General features: G+C 45.6%; 3 non-coding genes across 3 annotated transcripts; all 3 read left to right on the top strand.

Annotated features, from left to right (window-relative positions):
* The first annotated feature begins 285 nt into the window (after positions 1–285).
* Positions 286–367, top strand: trnal-uag (transfer RNA leucine (anticodon UAG)). Its single transcript has one exon. It is a non-coding gene; the product is annotated as a tRNA-Leu (tRNA).
* Positions 368–3,156: 2,789 nt separating this feature from the next.
* Positions 3,157–3,238, top strand: trnal-uag (transfer RNA leucine (anticodon UAG)). The gene has a single exon. It is a non-coding gene; the product is annotated as a tRNA-Leu (tRNA).
* Positions 3,239–6,027: 2,789 nt separating this feature from the next.
* On the top strand, positions 6,028–6,109 carry trnal-uag (transfer RNA leucine (anticodon UAG)). The gene has a single exon. It is a non-coding gene; the product is annotated as a tRNA-Leu (tRNA).
* Positions 6,110–7,844: the final 1,735 nt, after the last annotated feature.

Below are 7,844 nucleotides of genomic sequence, written 5' to 3'. Positions count from 1 at the left end.
AGAATCGAAATTGCAGTAATGTCAAGCAGTTCCTGGTTATTTGACGCACTCACAGATACATTGGTAGTTGAAAAGAGTCTGAGAAGATAGCCTCAGCTTACCTTTGATTTTTATCCGGATTTATGGGCTATCATTATCTGCTGCGAAATTGATATTGTAGCCGGGCACATCCACGCAGCAGTGCGAGTCTGAGAGGGATCATGGAACCCTTTTCACTTGACTTTCCATCTGTTGTTATGCAGGAGCTCAATTGGAAGTGAAAGAAAATGGGGAGCTGGTGCAGTTGGTAGTGTGGCCGAGCGGTCTAAGGCGCTGGATTTAGGCTCCAGTCTCGACAGGGGCGTGGGTTCGAATCCCACCACTGCCATTGCTACTGATCGACTGCAACGGTGCAGCTGGTGGATATGCTGTTACCACCACTGATGTAGTTCTGTCCCGAACAAAATTCGATTTGCTTCCCCGGGTATTAACTGTCGAGTGGGAAAGTGCCAAATTGTCTCTGTTGTCATGATCGTGTTCGCCTCCCGCTACTGTTGCTTTACGTTCCAAGCATGTTGAGATTTTACTGGAACCGAATGGAGACTGCCATTTCATCGCTGTTGTGAAACAAAGTCCTGCGGTGAGTGGATTCATCGTTATTTGGCTTTCTGGCGAATGGGAAAATCGTTCCGATGAATTTTGATGTCATATGTTATTGAATTTCTCCAATTTCCTTCGTTTCTGTCCCGGAGACCCCTGAAGGGAAAGGTAATCTAATCGAGACTGTGATTGGTGAAATTCACTTTTTGTGGCCCATTCTTATTATGTTCTTTCTTTCTCTCTTTTCAGCATTGTCTGGGAAATGGTGGTGCACTAAGGCTCCAGTATGATTGAAAGACTAGTTTGGAATTGCCCTGTTGTTAGTTGTGAGATTACTTTATTGCTCATGCCCTCGGAGTGTCTCACATTTAGCATTCATGCTCACTGTATCTGAAAATGCATTTACTTTGCCAGTTTTGTTTGTGATCCGTGTCAAATGCTTTCTGTTCTGCGATTCGTTCAATACATTACGAATTAACAGTTTTTCTGTGGTGACTTGCAGCTGCAAAAACTCCTCAACTGAGAATCTGGGAAAATTTCACAGAGTATGGTCAGTCGGAACAAAAGTAAGGAAGTCCTTCGTTTCTGCAGTGTTTCACAATACTACCTTTGCAGTGAGCAGTCGAACGGACTAAATGATTGTGCCACAGACTGCGACGGCCAGCTCTGCTTAAAATGTTATCCTGTTAAAGCCGGTGTAAGCAACACAACGTAATTGGGCTACACCGCGTTGAAACAGATACTTCGGTGTATCTCGTCCATGCATACCACATAGACAAAATTAAACAAGTCCCATTAAACAACGAGCGATTGGAAACAGAAAGGTGAAAGGTAGAATGGCTTCAACGTTCAGTGTCGGATATCACTAAGCTGCAGCAGGGCCGGCTGTGTGCTTGTTTCTGTAGCATAGTGATCATCACGTTCACCTTCCGCAAGATAGGTTCCCGCGGTCGAGACTGTTTTGGTCTTCATCTGCAGCCTTTTACATGGACAAGAACGGAGCTTTCTTGCTTGCTTTCCCATCTGCAAACCTGCCTTCGAATTTGCTTGAACAAATCTGCTCTGTCGTGAAATGCAATGCATTTCCATTTGATTACCGTGCAGAGCATTGTAAAGATATTCTACAAACTGCTTCTGACCATGTGCCATTCAGTTTGAGAGTGTAGTTACCGATCCTTCCCCGAACAGCAAGACCGCATTTGCATTCCTTGCTGAGGTGGCCCGGTTCAAAGACAGGGAAGAAGCTGATGCGCTGGTGGCACAGTGCCCCACGGATTCCTCAATTAGTCTGTCTGTCAAATGTACCCCCAAAGTCGTATCTGAATGACCTCATTTGGAAGCTGTCTGTCGTTATTCAAAGTGCGAGAATTGGCACCAGAGGTCCTGAATCATGTTTTGGAGCAGTTCGCACGTTAGTGGCTCATTCAATCAGCAACAGCAATGAAAGAAATTGCACTCTCAGAGGAACCTCTGGACCTGTGCTTTCATAGCGTCGCTAGTATTAAGGTGCGCCCCGAGATCTAAGCCATGTTGGAACTGAAACGGAGGAATCGACAAAGAGGCTGCAGAATAACATCGCACCCTCTGGGTTTCCTTTAAATCACTGATGAGCAGGAAAATGTAAACTGGTAGAGCGAGTGGGAAAGTGAGGCAGTTGCAGCTCTGGTGAAACTCCTTCTTTGTGAGTCACTCAGCAACAAGAGGCGTGAAGGTGACTCAGGCGTGAGAGCTCTTCACATCGAGAACAAAAAGCAATCAAGTGCAGTTAGCACCTCTCCCGGAGTGGGGGTGGGGTGAGATAATTACCTTTTGACTTCAGTTCCTCTGTTCAGAAACTGCCTTTTAAATTGAGGTGAACAGAAACTGCATTTCTAATAAGCACCATGGAATTTAGCAAGATTTTTTGAGTCGCTTCTCGTCGATTCCCACGCAGGTTTCCAACTCAGTTGGTGTCGATGTGGCTCATGTCCAGGTGTGAACATCCTTGCAGCCAATTGCATAAAAGGCAAGGAAAGTGGCACCTCGAACTGGCCCCGAGGTCAGAGCATCCTCACAATGTGATCAGTCGTTCTCGGATTGTAATGCTACCTCCGGTGTTAGGGTGGAGAACATTCTTTGGGACTCTTATTCTACAAAACAGACACAGTGACTGAAACTATGCTGCACGGTATGATGTAGAACACGGCCTGCTCAGCTTTGTGCATTTTCCCTGTAGTCCGGTGTGTTTCATGTTCCGTGTAAACGTGAAAGTTGTCCTGTTTCGAGCAATGGGTGAAATCATTTAGCAAAGTTAGAATCGAAATTGCAGTAATGTCAAGCAGTTCCTGGTTATTTGACGCACTCACAGATACATTGGTAGTTGAAAAGAGTCTGAGAAGATAGCCTCAGCTTACCTTTGATTTTTATCCGGATTTATGGGCTATCATTATCTGCTGCGAAATTGATATTGTAGCCGGGCACATCCACGCAGCAGTGCGAGTCTGAGAGGGATCATGGAACCCTTTTCACTTGACTTTCCATCTGTTGTTATGCAGGAGCTCAATTGGAAGTGAAAGAAAATGGGGAGCTGGTGCAGTTGGTAGTGTGGCCGAGCGGTCTAAGGCGCTGGATTTAGGCTCCAGTCTCGACAGGGGCGTGGGTTCGAATCCCACCACTGCCATTGCTACTGATCGACTGCAACGGTGCAGCTGGTGGATATGCTGTTACCACCACTGATGTAGTTCTGTCCCGAACAAAATTCGATTTGCTTCCCCGGGTATTAACTGTCGAGTGGGAAAGTGCCAAATTGTCTCTGTTGTCATGATCGTGTTCGCCTCCCGCTACTGTTGCTTTACGTTCCAAGCATGTTGAGATTTTACTGGAACCGAATGGAGACTGCCATTTCATCGCTGTTGTGAAACAAAGTCCTGCGGTGAGTGGATTCATCGTTATTTGGCTTTCTGGCGAATGGGAAAATCGTTCCGATGAATTTTGATGTCATATGTTATTGAATTTCTCCAATTTCCTTCGTTTCTGTCCCGGAGACCCCTGAAGGGAAAGGTAATCTAATCGAGACTGTGATTGGTGAAATTCACTTTTTGTGGCCCATTCTTATTATGTTCTTTCTTTCTCTCTTTTCAGCATTGTCTGGGAAATGGTGGTGCACTAAGGCTCCAGTATGATTGAAAGACTAGTTTGGAATTGCCCTGTTGTTAGTTGTGAGATTACTTTATTGCTCATGCCCTCGGAGTGTCTCACATTTAGCATTCATGCTCACTGTATCTGAAAATGCATTTACTTTGCCAGTTTTGTTTGTGATCCGTGTCAAATGCTTTCTGTTCTGCGATTCGTTCAATACATTACGAATTAACAGTTTTTCTGTGGTGACTTGCAGCTGCAAAAACTCCTCAACTGAGAATCTGGGAAAATTTCACAGAGTATGGTCAGTCGGAACAAAAGTAAGGAAGTCCTTCGTTTCTGCAGTGTTTCACAATACTACCTTTGCAGTGAGCAGTCGAACGGACTAAATGATTGTGCCACAGACTGCGACGGCCAGCTCTGCTTAAAATGTTATCCTGTTAAAGCCGGTGTAAGCAACACAACGTAATTGGGCTACACCGCGTTGAAACAGATACTTCGGTGTATCTCGTCCATGCATACCACATAGACAAAATTAAACAAGTCCCATTAAACAACGAGCGATTGGAAACAGAAAGGTGAAAGGTAGAATGGCTTCAACGTTCAGTGTCGGATATCACTAAGCTGCAGCAGGGCCGGCTGTGTGCTTGTTTCTGTAGCATAGTGATCATCACGTTCACCTTCCGCAAGATAGGTTCCCGCGGTCGAGACTGTTTTGGTCTTCATCTGCAGCCTTTTACATGGACAAGAACGGAGCTTTCTTGCTTGCTTTCCCATCTGCAAACCTGCCTTCGAATTTGCTTGAACAAATCTGCTCTGTCGTGAAATGCAATGCATTTCCATTTGATTACCGTGCAGAGCATTGTAAAGATATTCTACAAACTGCTTCTGACCATGTGCCATTCAGTTTGAGAGTGTAGTTACCGATCCTTCCCCGAACAGCAAGACCGCATTTGCATTCCTTGCTGAGGTGGCCCGGTTCAAAGACAGGGAAGAAGCTGATGCGCTGGTGGCACAGTGCCCCACGGATTCCTCAATTAGTCTGTCTGTCAAATGTACCCCCAAAGTCGTATCTGAATGACCTCATTTGGAAGCTGTCTGTCGTTATTCAAAGTGCGAGAATTGGCACCAGAGGTCCTGAATCATGTTTTGGAGCAGTTCGCACGTTAGTGGCTCATTCAATCAGCAACAGCAATGAAAGAAATTGCACTCTCAGAGGAACCTCTGGACCTGTGCTTTCATAGCGTCGCTAGTATTAAGGTGCGCCCCGAGATCTAAGCCATGTTGGAACTGAAACGGAGGAATCGACAAAGAGGCTGCAGAATAACATCGCACCCTCTGGGTTTCCTTTAAATCACTGATGAGCAGGAAAATGTAAACTGGTAGAGCGAGTGGGAAAGTGAGGCAGTTGCAGCTCTGGTGAAACTCCTTCTTTGTGAGTCACTCAGCAACAAGAGGCGTGAAGGTGACTCAGGCGTGAGAGCTCTTCACATCGAGAACAAAAAGCAATCAAGTGCAGTTAGCACCTCTCCCGGAGTGGGGGTGGGGTGAGATAATTACCTTTTGACTTCAGTTCCTCTGTTCAGAAACTGCCTTTTAAATTGAGGTGAACAGAAACTGCATTTCTAATAAGCACCATGGAATTTAGCAAGATTTTTTGAGTCGCTTCTCGTCGATTCCCACGCAGGTTTCCAACTCAGTTGGTGTCGATGTGGCTCATGTCCAGGTGTGAACATCCTTGCAGCCAATTGCATAAAAGGCAAGGAAAGTGGCACCTCGAACTGGCCCCGAGGTCAGAGCATCCTCACAATGTGATCAGTCGTTCTCGGATTGTAATGCTACCTCCGGTGTTAGGGTGGAGAACATTCTTTGGGACTCTTATTCTACAAAACAGACACAGTGACTGAAACTATGCTGCACGGTATGATGTAGAACACGGCCTGCTCAGCTTTGTGCATTTTCCCTGTAGTCCGGTGTGTTTCATGTTCCGTGTAAACGTGAAAGTTGTCCTGTTTCGAGCAATGGGTGAAATCATTTAGCAAAGTTAGAATCGAAATTGCAGTAATGTCAAGCAGTTCCTGGTTATTTGACGCACTCACAGATACATTGGTAGTTGAAAAGAGTCTGAGAAGATAGCCTCAGCTTACCTTTGATTTTTATCCGGATTTATGGGCTATCATTATCTGCTGCGAAATTGATATTGTAGCCGGGCACATCCACGCAGCAGTGCGAGTCTGAGAGGGATCATGGAACCCTTTTCACTTGACTTTCCATCTGTTGTTATGCAGGAGCTCAATTGGAAGTGAAAGAAAATGGGGAGCTGGTGCAGTTGGTAGTGTGGCCGAGCGGTCTAAGGCGCTGGATTTAGGCTCCAGTCTCGACAGGGGCGTGGGTTCGAATCCCACCACTGCCATTGCTACTGATCGACTGCAACGGTGCAGCTGGTGGATATGCTGTTACCACCACTGATGTAGTTCTGTCCCGAACAAAATTCGATTTGCTTCCCCGGGTATTAACTGTCGAGTGGGAAAGTGCCAAATTGTCTCTGTTGTCATGATCGTGTTCGCCTCCCGCTACTGTTGCTTTACGTTCCAAGCATGTTGAGATTTTACTGGAACCGAATGGAGACTGCCATTTCATCGCTGTTGTGAAACAAAGTCCTGCGGTGAGTGGATTCATCGTTATTTGGCTTTCTGGCGAATGGGAAAATCGTTCCGATGAATTTTGATGTCATATGTTATTGAATTTCTCCAATTTCCTTCGTTTCTGTCCCGGAGACCCCTGAAGGGAAAGGTAATCTAATCGAGACTGTGATTGGTGAAATTCACTTTTTGTGGCCCATTCTTATTATGTTCTTTCTTTCTCTCTTTTCAGCATTGTCTGGGAAATGGTGGTGCACTAAGGCTCCAGTATGATTGAAAGACTAGTTTGGAATTGCCCTGTTGTTAGTTGTGAGATTACTTTATTGCTCATGCCCTCGGAGTGTCTCACATTTAGCATTCATGCTCACTGTATCTGAAAATGCATTTACTTTGCCAGTTTTGTTTGTGTTCCGTGTCAAATGCTTTCTGTTTTGCGATTCGTTCAATACATTACGAATTAACAGTTTTTCTGTGGTGACTTGCAGCTGCAAAAACTCCTCAACTGAGGATCTGGGAAAATTTCACAGAGTATGGTCAGTCGGAACAAAAGTAAGGAAGTCCTTCGTTTCTGCAGTGTTTCACAATACTACCTTTGCAGTGAGCAGTCGAACGGACTAAATGATTGTGCCACAGACTGCGACGGCCAGCTCTGCTTAAAATGTTATCCTGTTAAAGCCGGTGTAAGCAACGCAACGTAATTGGGCTACACCGCTTCGGTGTATCTCGTCCATGCATACCACACATCCAAAATTAAACAACTCCAATTAAACAACGAGCGATTGGAAACAGAAAGGTGAAAGGTAGAATGGCTTCAACTTTCAGTGTCGGATATCACTGAGCTGCAGCAGGGGCGGCTGTGGGCTTGTTTCTGTAGCATAGTGATCATCACGTTCACCTTCCGCAAGATAGGTTCCCGCGGTCGAAACTGTTTTGGTCTTCATCTAAAGCCTTTTACATGGACAAGAACGGAGCTTTCTTGCTTGCTTTCCCATCTGCAAACCTGCCTTCGACTTTTCTTGAACAAATCTACTCTGCAGCGAAATGCAATGCATTTCCATTTGATTACTGTGCAGAGCATTGTAAAGATATTCTACAAACTGCTTCTGACCATGTGCCATTCAGTTTGAGAGTGTAGTTACCGATCCTTCCCCGAACAGCAAGACCGCATTTGCATTCCTTGCTGAGGTGGCCCGGTTCAAAGACAGGGAAGAAGCTGATGCGCTGGTGGCACAGTGCCCCACGGATTCCTCAATTAGTCTGTCTGTCAAATGTACCCCCAAAGTCGTATCTGAAAGACCTCATTTGGAAGCTGTCTGTCGTTATTCAAAGTGCGAGAATTGGCACCAGAGGTCCTGAATCATGTTTTGGAGCAGTTCGCACGTTAGTGGCTCATTCAATCAGCAACAGCAATGAAAGAAATTGCACTCTCAGAGGAACCTCTGGACCTGTGCTTTCATAGCGTCGCTAGTATTAAGGTGCGCCCCGAGATCTAAGCCATGTTGGAAC

This window comes from Hemiscyllium ocellatum, unplaced genomic scaffold (genome assembly GCF_020745735.1).
Source record: "Hemiscyllium ocellatum isolate sHemOce1 unplaced genomic scaffold, sHemOce1.pat.X.cur. scaffold_462_pat_ctg1, whole genome shotgun sequence".
Taxonomy (NCBI): domain Eukaryota; kingdom Metazoa; phylum Chordata; class Chondrichthyes; order Orectolobiformes; family Hemiscylliidae; genus Hemiscyllium; species Hemiscyllium ocellatum.
This window is presented reverse-complemented; position numbering and strand designations above follow the sequence as displayed.